The 14,468-nt window shown below is 39.7% G+C and overlaps 1 non-coding gene across 1 annotated transcript; it reads left to right on the top strand.

Moving 5' to 3' along the window:
• The first annotated feature begins 6,110 nt into the window (after positions 1 to 6,110).
• Positions 6,111 to 6,217, top strand: LOC142162525 (small nucleolar RNA R71). Its single transcript, XR_012693775.1, has one exon. It is a non-coding gene; the product is annotated as a small nucleolar RNA R71 (small nucleolar RNA).
• Positions 6,218 to 14,468: the final 8,251 nt, after the last annotated feature.

The raw sequence follows: 14,468 nt of genomic DNA, 5'->3' as shown, positions 1-14,468 counted from the left end.
CAATTTGTTAGGATTCCTTAGTCATAGAGACTAGGTGTCGTCACGACAGTTCACGGAGGGCAAACTTGGGTCGTGACAAATTTTGTTCCGATGGTGCAAAACTTTCCGAATGTTTTTCCTACAGACCTACCGGGCATGTCACCCGAAAGAGATGTTGATTTTGGTATTGACTTGGTGCCGAGCACTCAGCCCATTTCTATTCCTCCGTATTGTATGGCATCGACTGAGTTTAAGGAATTAAAATAGCAACTTCAGGAACTTCTTGATAAAGGGTTTACTAGGCCTAATATGTCACCTTGGGGTGCACCAGTTGTGTTTATGAAGAAGAAGGATGGTACCATGCGTATATGCATCAATTATAGGCAGTTGAACAAAGTCACAATCAAGAATAAGTATCCTTTGCCGAGCATTGATGATCTATTTGACCAGCTTCAGGGAGCGAGAGTGTTCTCTAAGATTGATTTGAGGTCTGGGTATCAGCAGTTGAAGATTCGGTACTGGGATATTTTAAAGACAACATTCAACACCCGTTATGGTCAATATGAGTTCTTTATGATGTCATTTGAGCTAACCAATGGCTCGGCGGCATTCATGCATCTAATGAATAGTGTATTTCAGCCTTATCTCGACTCGTTTGTCATAGTATTCATTGATGATATCCTGGTATACTCTCATAGCTAGGAAGAGCATGCATAGCATTTAAGGATTGTGTTGCAACGGCCGAGGGAGAAGAAACTATATGCCAAGTTCTTCAAGTGTGAGTTTTGATTTAGTTCAGTGGCGTTCTTGGGGTACGTGATGTCCAGTGAGGGGATTCAGGTGGATCCAAAAAAGATAGAGGCAATTCAGAGTTGGACCAAGCCGCCCTCATCTACTGAGATTCGGAGTTTTCTCGGCTTGGCCAGTTATTATCGTCGCTTCATGGAGGGTTTCTTATCTATTGCATCGCCCTTGACCAAATTGACCCAGAAGGGGGCTCCTTTCAGGTGGTCGGATGGGTATGAGGAGAGCTTTCAGAAGCTCAAGATTGCCTTGACCACAACTCCAGTTCTAGTTTTGCCTTCAACTTCTGGTTTTTATACAGTGTATTGTTATGCTTTTCGAATTGGTGTTCCATGTGTCTTGATGCAGGAGGGTAGAGTGATTGCTTATGCTTCATGATAGTTGAAGCCTCATGAGAAGAACTACCCTATTCATGATTTGGAGTTGGATGCCATTGTTCATGCTTTGAAGATTTGGAGGCACTATCTCTATGGCATGTCTTGTGAGGTATTTATAGAATGTCGGAGTCTCCAACACTTGTTCAAATAGAAGGATCTAAATTTGAGGCTGCGGAGATGGTTGGAGCTTCTACAGGACCATGATATTACTATTCTGTGTCATCCCGGGAAGGCTAATGTGGTGGCCAATACCTTGAGTAGGAAGGTGGTGGGTAGCATTGCATTCATTCATGTGTGAGAGACCACTTGCAGTTGATGTTCAGGCCTTGGCCAACCAGTTCATGAGATTAGATATTTCGGAGACTAGTCGGGTTCTAGCTTGTGTGGTTTCTCGGTCTTCTTTATATGATCGCATCAGAGAGCTCCAGTATGATGATCCCCATTTGCTTGTCCTTAAGGACACGGTTCAACACGGTGATGCTAGGGATGTTACTATTAGGGACGATAGGGTGTTGATGATGCACGGTCAAATTTATGTGCCTAATGTAGATAGGCTACATGAGTTATATTCTTGAGGAGGCCCACAGTTTGTGGTATTCCATTCACCCAGGTGCCGCAAAGATGTACCAGGACTTGAGGAAACATTATTGGTAGAGGAGAATAAAAAGCGACATAGTGGGGGTTTTGTATCTCGGTGCCTAAATTGTTAGCATATGAAGTACGAGCATCAATGACCGAGTGGATTGCTTCAGAGGCTTGAGATTCTGGAGTGGAAATGTGGGCGTATCACCATGGATTTTGTAGTTGGACTCCCACAGACTTCAAGGAAGTTCGATGCTATTTAGGTGATTGTGGATCCACTGACCAAGTCCGCACACTTCATTCCAGTTGGGACTGCTTATTCTTCATAGTGGTTGGCTGAGATTTACATCCACGAGATTGTTCGCCTTCACGGTGTGCTAGTGTCTATAAATTTAGATCGGGGCACGCAGTTTACATCAGAGTTTTGGAGAGTCGTACAACGAGAGGTAGGAACCCAGGTTGAGTTGAGTATAATATTTCACCCTCAGACGGGCAAACAATCCAAGCGCATTATTTAGATATTGGAGTATATGCTTCGCGCTTGTGTCATTGATTTCGGGGGTTCTTGGGATCATTTTCTGCCGCTCGCGGAGTTTGCCTACAACAATAACTACTAGTCGAGCATTAAGATGGCTCCATATGTGGCTTTGTATGGGATATGGTGTCGATCTCCGATGGTTTGGTTTGAACTGGGTGAGGCTAGGCTATTGGGTACTGACTTGGTTCAGGATGATTTGGAAAATGTTAAATTGATTCAGGATCAGCTTCGCACGGTGTAGTCTAGACAGAAGAGTTATGCCGATTGGAAGGTTTGTGATGTTGCTTACATGGTTGGGGAGAAGGTTTTTCTCAAGGTTTAACCCATGAAGGGTGTTATAAGGTTCGGGAAGAAGGGCAAGTTGAGCCCTCGGTATAGTAGGCCGTTTGAGGTGCTTCATAAGATTAGAGAGGCGGCTTACTAGCTTGCCTTGCCACCTAGTCTGCCAAGTGTGCATCCAGTATTTCATGTTTTTATGCCCTGAAAGTATGTCGGCGATCCATCTCATGTTTTGGATTTCAGAACAGTTCAGTTGAATGGTGATTTAACTTATGATGTGGAGCCGGTGGCCATTTTGGGTCGACAGATTCGAAAGTTGAGGTCAAAGGATATAACTTCAGTGAAGGTGCAGTGGAGAGGTCAGCTAGCTGAGGAGGCTACTTGGGAGATCGATGGGAGATGCAGAGTAGATATCCACACTTATTTGATATTCCAGGTACGTTTCTAGACCCGTTCGAGGTGGAATGTTTATTTAAGAAAGTGAGGATGTAACGACCCAGCCGGTCATTTCGAGAGTTGTAGCCCTGTTCTCCAATTTACTGCCTATTTTATGCATTACAGTTGTTATGTGACTTGCCGGGGTAGTTGGTTCAGGTCCGGAGAGGTTTTGGGAAGAGTTGAGACACTTAGTCTCAAGGTTGAAAGCTTAAGTTGAAAAGGTTGTCTGGATGTTGACTTTTGGGTAAACGGTTCTAGATTGGAGTTTTGATTGTTCCGTTAGCTCTGTTGGGTGATTTTGGACTTAGGCACGTGTCCGGGTAGTGATTTGGAGGTTCATACTTGAATTAGGCTTGAAATGGAGAAAGTGGGAAATTTGGAGGTTTGACCGAGAGTGGACTTTGTGGTTACCAGGCTCGGATTGGGGTTTCGGGAGTTGGAGTAGGTTCGGGGTGTCATTTATGATGTGTGAAATTTTTTAGTTCAATCGGACGAGATTTGATAGGTTTTGGCATCAAATGTAGAAGTTAGAAGTTCAAAGTTCATTAGGCTACAATCTATGCGCGGGTCATGGTTTTAGCATTGTTTGATGTGATTTGAGAGCTAGACTAAGTTCGTATGATGTTTTTGGACTCGATGGTATATTTTATTGAGGTCCCGGGGGCCTCGAGTAAGTTTCAGATAGTTAACAGATCAACTTTGGACTTGGTGTTATGGCTGAAGATTTTTTGGTGTTTGTATATGGTTTCCTTATACGCGATTGTGTGGACAGGTCCGCGATCACGTTGGCTTGTTTGGGTCAGTGGTATTTTTACCCTATGCATTTGTGAGTTAGGGTACGCGATATCATAGGTTTGGCCAGGCAGTGCATCGCGAACACGTGGGCAATTCCGCATTCGTGAAGAGGAGAGGAAGCAACTGGTTCTCACGCGTTTGTGTTTCACAATTTCAAAACCGAGGGTTTGAGTTCATAACACAAATTTAATTTTGGGAGCTCGGTGGGAGGCGTTCTTGGAGATATTTTCTAGTGGGTGATTAAGGTTAGTGTTTCTTACCTAGTTTTAGTTAATTTCCATGTTTATGTCTTTGATTTCATCATTAAATTAGTGATTTCGGGTGGAAAATTAGGAAAAAATAGAGGAAAGTTCTTAGGCCGAATTTTGAGGTTTTGATCGAGATTTTGGTATCAGATTTGAGTAATTTTGGTATAGGTAGACTTGTGGTCGAATGGGTGTTCGAATTTTGTGACTTTTACCCGATTTTGAGATATGAGCCCGGTGGCCAACTTTTGAGTTGACTTTTTGACTTTTGATTAAGAGCTTAGTATTTTCTTATGGAATTGATTCCTTTAGTTCGTATTGATTGTATCAAATTGTTTGTGGCTAGATTCGAGACATTTAGAGGCCGTTTCGCGAGGCGAAGGTGTGTTGGATTAGAGATTTGCACGGCTTGAGATGAGTAATAGTTCTAAATTTGGTTATGAGGGTATGAAACTCCGTATTGTGCGTCATGTGATTGATATTGAGGTGACGCACATGCTAGGTGATGGGCGTGTGGGCATGCACCGTAGAAATTGTGACTTGGTCGATTCCGTGGAACTGTATAATTGAATAATGTGTTGTTAATCATAAATCTCTCGTATGTTATAGAAATTGAACTACAAATCTTGTTAGAAATCATGTTTAGGGTATGTGTTGGTACTATAAGGACCCACAGAGGTCGTGTTACATGTTGAATTATCTGATAAATTGTTGTTTTGTAATTTTACTTGCATATTATATCTCAGTCTCTACTATTCTCTATTGACGCATTATATCATTGCTGTTTGGGCTGATTATCATGATTATTGTGAGCCCGAGATGCTGGAGAGATTGATGACTGAGTGAGGCCGAGGGACTAATTGTGAGGATATTTATAGGATCGGGCTGCATGTCGTATCACGTTTTGTTGATTTATGCCATGATTGGCTGATTATAGCGCTTGGGCTGAAAGAGCCCCTTCGGAGTCTGTACACACCACCAATGAGCACGGATACCTACTGAGTACGAATACTGAGTGACTGGGAGGAATGAGAGACTGTGAGGAATGAGTGACTATAAGGTTGGAGTGAATGGGAGGACTGAGTGACTTTTGCTCTGAGAGGTTGCACTTGATTTCATTACTGTCGTACTTCAATCGGCATATATTATTGTCATGTAATTTTTGAGAGATATTATATCCTATTTCAATTAAACTTGACATGAATTAACTGTTTTGGCCTTAACTGTGAAACTTGAAAGCATGCCTATCTTCCTATGTTGTGATTTCTGTGATTGAACTAAATCCGTGAAGCTCGTCACTACTTTCAGTCCATTAGTTAGTCTTGTTACTTACTGATTTGGTTGTACTCACACTACACCCTACACTTTGTGTGCAGATCTAGGTGTTTCTGGACAGAGTGGGTGTTGATTCTCTGTGCAACTTGATCAGTTGGAGATTTCAAGGTAGTTGTCCGGCGTTCACAGACCTTGACTCTCCTTCCTTATCTTTCAGCTTTATGTATTTAGTTTCAGTTTTTCATAGATGGTATTCTTAAACTTTTGTTGTATAGACGCTCACGTACTCAGTGACACCCTGATTTTGGGAACTTCCGCGTTGATTTTGATTTTTTATCCAGTTTATGAGAGATTTAATTATTTAAACTGTTTTAACTCATTTTTCATTTAATAGTGTTGGAAATATTTTGCAATGCTGGCTTGCCTAGTATCACGTTAGGATCCATCACGATAGGCTAAGTTTTGGGTCATGACAAGATGATTTTCTCCACACATGTCACAAGCCTCACTCTGGCTTGGTTGCTGTGTATTCAACTGAAAAGATCCAAATTTTTGTGCTAAAGAAATACTTTGTTGCGTTAGTGTATTTAAAGCATCAACCTGATTAACCGTAGCAGCTTTCTTGATGATTACATGCTCAGATGGTCATTGGATGTCATTCTCAAAAATCTCGTTCAATAATTGCAATGCTTCCTCTGTCGGTTTTCCCATTACAGAACCTCTTGCAGCTGCATCAATCACATTTCTATCAGAGGATTTTAACCCGTGAAAAAAATATATAGTTGCATGTGTTCAGGAATATCATGGTGTGGACATTTTCTTAACATTGCATTTAATCTTTCCCAAGCTTGATAAACTGACTCAGTATCAGTCTGCAAGAAATTAGATATTTCCTGTCTTAACTTTGTGGTTTTAACAGGAAAAAAATATTTATTTAAAAATTTCTGAGTCATCTGGTCCCATGTGGTAATGGAACATTGTGGCAAACTTCGCAACCAAGTTTTGACATCTCCTTTTAAAGAAAAAGGAAATAGCCTTAACTTGATAGCTTCATGAGATACTCCATTATACTTAGATGTTTCAACATGTTCCAAAAAGTCAATTAAATGACTGTGTGGATCTTCACTTGTGTCTCCAGTGAAGACGCAAGACTGTTGAATCGTTTGAATCAGGACAGTCCTGATTTCAAAGTTGTTGGCTGCCACAGGGGATTTTCTGACACTAGATTCATAGTTGAAGCGGTTAAGTCAAGTATCATCCCTAAGAATTCTGTTTGCTGGTCTGGCGGCTACTTATCAAACTGATCCTCTACATGGGCTGGTGGTTGAGTATCTTCTACTCCCTGATTTTCCATTCCTTCACGAGCTATGCTTTAAGAAGATGATGTTTGTCCTTTCCTGCACAATCGAAGAGTTTTTTTAATTTCTTGATTGCAACTAACCAACTTTTTTTGTAGAATAGCGGGGTCATAAACTACTTAAAATTGTAAAGATAAAAAATAAACAAAATAACACTAATTTCTAAAGTAGTACTAGTAGTTAATAAAATAACTAAAGAAATTTTCAAAGATAACAAAAATAGTTAGAAAAAAAAGGTACGATAATATATTGAATATAAATAAAGGTAGTACTAGTAAATAATAGTAATTAGAAATAAAGTTAGAATAGTGTTGTAGGTAAAAAGTACTAGTAATATATTAAATATACTACAGTAAAGGTAATGTAGAAGTAATAGGAAGAAATACTTATTCGTACATAGTGAAAATATTAACAACAATAAAAATATTAATAATAAATTATCAAATTAGTAACAAGATATTTAATTTGAAGTACATGTATGCCAATTCCCAACAAAGACGCTAAAAATTTGACGAGGCCAATGTGTATTGGAATTTTCTGCTTTTACTCTATCAAATTCTAGTATAGTTTAAGATATTGTCCCAAAGAGATTGGATAATCTATGCTATAGACTTGTAATATTTTAACTACTATCTGAGAGAATAAAATTGATGAAAAATAAGTAAGGTTCAAATCTTGTTAATTACTTAAACAAAACAAATAACTTTTGAAAGATTTATAATTTTAAAAAAGAGTTGGGAATCATTGAATTCACTTGATGTCACAACCCAAAATCCAACTAGTCGTGATGGCACCTAACCCAACCCGCTAGGTATCCAATTAACAACTATCCAATTTAATGAGATTAATTAAGAAAAGAAATGATAATATAACTGCTTTTATACAAGAATTTCCCAAGGACTAGTAGTATAAATCATGAACGTCTAAGATTTAGAGTTCTTTACAAAACTGAATTGAAATAATTACAACATCTGTTTGAAATGTAAATGAATAGAATTCAAATCTACTGCTACCAAGGACTAGTGATAGCCATAATTAGAATGCAGGTACATCTTCCGATCCAGCTCCCTCCGTACGTAGCAACATAAGCATCCAACATTTGCACGCAAGGTGCAGAAGTGTAGTATGAGTACCACCGACTCCATGTACTCAATAAGTAACAAACCTAACCTTAGGTTGAAAGTAATAACGATCTGGAACAAAGGTCGGAGCCCAACACCAATAGCCAACAACAGTTCATAACGACATAATAAAAGTGACAAAATAAGTAACTCAGAGATATATTGCTCAGCTCGTTCATAGTTCCAGAAAATACGCATGTTTTTTGTCACGCCCCAACCTCGGGAGGCGCGACCGGCGCTCAATCAAGTGAACCCAACCGAGCAAGCCTTTTTGGACACTTTCTACCCAACTCACTATGATCAAGAAATCATGCTTCCATTTATTTAAATAGTAGGAAAGATCGTACATCCAACATCGCTAGTTCATTTTATATTATAACCCTTAAACCATAGTTATGTTCCCAAAATTCATACCGTTACAGTTTAGATGAACAATAGTTTAGAATTACAACATAGTCCAGTGACCCATCCAATGCCCGTACATAACCCACACAAACGTCTACGGAGCCTCTAAAGATACAAAAGACAGTTAAGACAATGCCGGCAACAAGGCCCTGGCTATACCTCAAAAAGTGATAATTTATAACAAAAGATTATACTGCATAACCTCTGGAAGAAAAGGGCTCACAAAGACTGCTGAGAGAAGGATTCTCCACTATCTGCGATCGGCATTGTCCGCTATGGAACCAACGACATCCATTCAAAGATATAGCGCCTCCAGCAAAAGGGTTAGTACCATGGAATAGTACTAGTATGTATAACTAAACACCATCTCATTAGAAAGAACTACCATACAAGAATAAATAAATCATAAGGACTAACAAAAGCTTTAAACAATCACCACATCATCAAATAAGAGGGTTCACATAGCTTTTACATAAATTCCCTCACTTTAGGTTGGCAAATTTCATACTGTTGCATCATCATTCACAATACCACCGCTTTCTTGCGCGGAGTCCGATCACTGCCCGATCGGCTAAGCTGCCTCATTTGAGACATAAACCTCAATCACAATTTCATTCTCACTTTTCGGTTTCAATATCAACACAATGCCACCATGTGTGTAGCATGACATCCGATCACGGCCCGATCGGCTAAGCCATCTTACCAAAACGTTTTCCCTTTTCCATCAATCATCTCACTTCAATTGTTTTCACACATATACCTGTTCATCGTCACTTGGGGCCACAATTATCACATCATACTTGGCACTACGCCACATATCATAACTAAATTCTTTTCCCCCAACATTTCACATTATTTTCACTTTCAACATTAACCTTGCAATTTAAGATAATGGGAATATACGAGAGCAGTTCAAGTTGTAAGCATAGAGAAGAATTCACATAGTTCGGCATAATAATCATAATTTAAACTTGACTTGAAATCTAGGCATTTTAGCACATAGTTCACATTCTTCACATATCCTCAATTTACCAAGAATATCATATTGAGCACATTGAGACACACCTTTCACATATATTCTTGCAACACCAATTCATTTAAAATAACAAATACTATCTCAATCAAATTTCGGACTTACAACATTTGCATGGACACCATGGGAGCTCAATTTCTAAGACGAGGGGATTTTAGCCATACATACCTCAATAGAGCTTTCCTTAAATTCTTACAATAATTCTGGAACTCCTAGAACCTTTGATCTATTTTATGAGAATTAGAAGTTGAACCAAGAATTAGAGAAATAATCAAGATTCTAGCTCATTTGGGCACATCATCAAGCACTAAGTGTGCATTATGATTTTAGGACCTTTTTGGTGAGAGATTCTATCATCCTACACCCTATTTGTTATATTTTTAGCTCACAATATCTCCATACCCTTTTATCAAACATGCATGAAAGATAATCAATCCTTATACCCATGAACCCAGTTGTTAATTACTTATTCTAGTAGGAATTTCGAAATCAAAGATTAAGGCACAAGTTCTTACCACTTAGGATGAAGGCTTGTCAACTTTTCTTGATAATCTTCAAAGATTTGGGCAAGGATTGAGTAGTGACTTGGTGAGGATTACACTCTTCCTCTAGAACACTTTCTCTCACTTTAGATGTAGTAGAAAATAGCACAAGAGGGTCTAATGGGGTATTTTTAACGGAATGGGGTCGGGTTTTAAAAGTTAGAAATAGGAGCCCCGACTCAATCTGCGGTCGCATAACTGATATGCGGCCCGTAAAAGGGACCGTGAAAGTAGCCCTCAAGACTTGAATATTCTGCCTGGGTATGCGACCATTATGCGGTCCGCATACGCGTTCTGCGGTCACATAACGCCCCGCAGAACTGCACTTCGCAAAACTTCCAAGGAGGTTATGCGATGACTATGCGGCCCGCATATCGATTATGCGATCGCATAATTGGCCGCATAGTTGTCCTCAAAATTAGCCAACATTCTGTCTCACTCTGCGGCAGATATGCGACCAGCATTGTTGTTATGCCGCTGCATAATGGGCCGCGGAAATGCGCCCTTCTGAAAAATATTTTTCCTTAACTTTTTAATTCACAGATCAATGAACTTTCCTTAACTTTTGAATTTCGGATTTTTGAGTAAAATTCACGGGGCCTTACACTTTTCAAGTATATCAGTGAAAACCCAAATCTTTACCGAAATCACCAAAATATGAGTAAGTTTGCAAAAACTGTGATTTCTCCAAAAACCTTTCAACAATAAATAAGATGTTTCATTTTCAGATAGCATGAGGAAAATACATCTCTATGCCTATATGTCAATATACAGGTGGAATCATGCATGTCCCTAAAACCGGGCAGTAAAAGGAAATGCATCTCTATGCATGTATCTCAAGTACGCATGTCAAATGCAATGTATCTCAGTGATAAAATCATGTGCTCGCACTCTCAGGGTACTCAATCTCACTGTCTCGTATTCTCTCTCACCATGCTCAATACTTAGCACACTCAGTCACTCAGCACTGTAGAATACCTGTTGCGGCGTGCAGCCCGATCTACATATAGCCATAAAACCTGTTGAGGTGTGCTACCGGATCCCCCCCATATATATATATAGCCATAAGGCTGGTTGCATAGTGCAACCCGATCCACACATATATATAGCCATACGGCTCGTTGGCGTGCAACCCGATCCACATATATATATAGCCATAAGGCTAGTTACGACGTGTAACCAGATCCACACACACACACATACACACACACACACAGTATGACACTCAGGCCCCAACTCAGTCACCAATATCTCCAGTCTCTCGGGCTCACATGCTCATACTAAGCAGCCCTAATCAATGATGCGAGATGTGACACTATACAATATCAGAGGCTGAGATATGATATGAAATGATGAATGCGATTAAGTACATAACTACAATTAAGCAAATAGCTCAACAACAAAGAACGACCACTGTGGGTCCCATTAGTGCCGGCATATAGCCTAAACATGATTTATAGCATAAATTACAGCTCAAGTGCTGTAACACATAATGTACAGTAAAAATGTTCAGATAAGATAGCTACATAGATCCATGGAATCGACTAAATAACCATTTCTACGGTGCACACTCACACGCCTATCACCTAGCATGCGTGTCACCTAATCATCAGTCACATAACACATAATTCAGGGTTTTATACCCTCAACACCAAATTTATAGATATTACTTACCTCGAACAAGCCAAATCCAATACCGAGCAAGCCAAAACGATGCTCCAAAAATGCCATCCTGCGCGCACCGACATCCGAACGGTTTGAAACTAGCCAAAAGAAACTCAAGAATATCAAATAATGCCTAAGGAATTCCAAATGAAAAAGGTCGAATCATTAATCAAAACCCCAAAGTCAACCAAAAAGGCAAACCCAAGCGTGCACCTCAAAACCCAACAAAACACACAAAATTCGATAACCCATTCAATTGCGAGTCCAACCATACTAATTTCACTCAAATCCGGCTCCGAATCGATGTTCAAAGCTGGAAAATTAACTCTATGAAACTTTAGACTAAAACCCTCAATTTTCTCTTTAAAATTCATAATCAAAATGCTAAAATCAAAGATAGATTCATGAAATATAATCAAAACCGAGTATAGAACACTTACCCCAATCCTTGTGGTGAAGTTTTCCTCCAAAATTGCTCTATTCGGAAGTCTATAGCTCAATATATGATAAAACAAAATGGCCGACCCTCGAACTTAAAGCATTCTTCCCAGCGCTTCCACATTTGCGGATAGTAGGTCGCACCTGCGACCTTCGCTTCTGCGAAGAAGGTCGTGTATCTGTGAGACAACCTTGTCCAGTAGTGGCCGCTTCTGCGATGCCCAGGTTCGCTCCTGCGATAGAGCTTCTGCGCATGACGAACCACTTCTGAGAAGCCTCACTAGCCAGACTTTACCCAGGTTGCTTTTGCAACCAGCTCCACACTTCCACGAGCACGCACCTGCGGTCCCTTATGCGCAGTTGCGAAGACACCAGTAAACACATCAAAACGATGAATCTCACCTCAATTCGAACTTGAATGGACTTTGAACTTTCGACATCCAAAACTCGCGCCAAAACATATCAAATCAACCTGGAATGAACTAAACTTTTGCACACAAGTCCCAAATGACATAATAAATCTATTCCAATTCTCGGAACCACAATCCGAATCCGATATCCTCAAAGTCAACTCTCGATCAAACTTATGAACTTTACATACCTTCTAGAAATATCCAAATGCAAATTCGGGCATACGCCTGAGTCTAAAATTACCGTCCGACCTAATGGAACCATCAAAACTCCAATTCGAGGCCAAACACTAAAAATTCAAACTAGGTCAACTCTTCCAAATTTAAAGCTACAATAATGAAATTCATTCTTCCAAACCAATTCCGAATTACCTGAAAAACCAAAACCGCTGATACATACAAGTCGTAATACATAGCACAGAGCTACTCATGCCCTCAAACATTCAAGCGAAGTGCAAATACTCAAAACGACATGTCGGGTCATTACATTCTCCCCCGCTTAACCATATGTTTGTGCTCGAACGTGCTAAGAGTCGTTCTAAAGCCATCAAATTGCCGTGTAATCTTACCACGCACATAACCGGGGGTGATCCTACGTCACCCTATTCCATATAGGCCCAACAACATAATATAATTAAAGATCACTACTTTAACCTTAGCCCATAAACCTTAGAATCTAATTTCTAACATCCAGAATTTCCTATAAGACCCGAATCTCACATCTACACATTGTATAAATCTGAACAAGCTACATCAAGCCATAACCATAACCCAAGACAAGATCACATGATATACCACATAACGCAAATACTCATAGTAATAATTTCTAATCACCGTAATTGCTTAAAAATAATCTCAGTACTGGTAATAAACCTCATATCAAACAAAATCTCGTTATAAAACCTTCGTACGCTGCAGATGATGAAAGAAATATGCAAAAACTCATATCCACTCATCAGATCAACAAGTCATGGATCTCTCCCTCCTTCGACAAGAACTATAGTCAATTTTTCTAAGTCGAACCGCGACATTATACTTCCAAATATACCGCAATCAAATCATATAACACCCACTCTAGGTCCAATGACCTTACCTTATCAAGCACAACTATTCTATTGACATGACACACCAATACAACCTGAAGTCACTACGTGCAATCCATGCACCAATAAGCAACAATTCAAATGTACTCAAACATGGAAAATGACTCAACAAGTACCCCTACAACTGCAATGCTATGAGCCCATCATACATAGTAGACCAAGAGTCATAAAGGGACATATCTCAACATAACTCTGTTGCAATGCGCGACCCCATCCAACACTAGTCTATATAAAATACCTCAAGCCACTATGCCCAAATCAACAACCATACAATTCGACATCAAGTACCCAAGGTGCATGACCATAACTACGGAGAAGAAAATGACACAATGCCACACAAACCCGAAAGAACATATCCAATGTGCAATCAATCATTCAACACCCAAATACCCATCTCGCTCAAATTCCGCTATAAAGCCCTAATAGAACTACACCATGTGTGCATATGACCAATGAATAACAACCCCTCGTGGCATAGAAGGGTAACTCATAGAACATATCAGAACATGAATAAACTCAACTCTAACTGAACGAAACATCCCTCAACAACAGCAGTGTAGAGTCAACCAATACGACCTGGTATAGAGTACACATCCTCATTGGCCTACTAATAGATCCCAAATTAACTCTAGTTAGCCACAAATAGATAAATAACCTTCCGAAAGTCCACAATGACTGAACCATAATACATATTAGCATATGGTTAGCTTGGCCACATTTTCATAGTCCACAACCACGAAACAGTTAGCTGCTGAGAACTCCAGTCTCCAAATCCATAGAACACACGAGTCACCATATTTGATCCTAGTTCTACCGTCGAATGTCTAACACATCTCTCATACACGATCATCCCGTGAGGAGTACTTCTATTATTCTTCCGTTCCCCATAGAAAAATCTAAATATTAGCAGTCGATCAACCAGGAGAGTACTGTAATACCAATGAAGTATCCGTAAATCAAAATACAATGCGCCTTCTAAATGTGCACCCATCTCAGGAAATACTATGTAGTAATAGCATTAATCCAGGCACCTGAAATCATCCATGTTTCCTAAGGATTCATGACCTTCCCCTCAAAACTG

This window comes from Nicotiana tabacum, chromosome 7, assembly GCF_000715075.1.
Source record: "Nicotiana tabacum cultivar K326 chromosome 7, ASM71507v2, whole genome shotgun sequence".
Taxonomy (NCBI): Eukaryota; Viridiplantae; Streptophyta; class Magnoliopsida; order Solanales; family Solanaceae; genus Nicotiana; species Nicotiana tabacum.
This window is presented reverse-complemented; position numbering and strand designations above follow the sequence as displayed.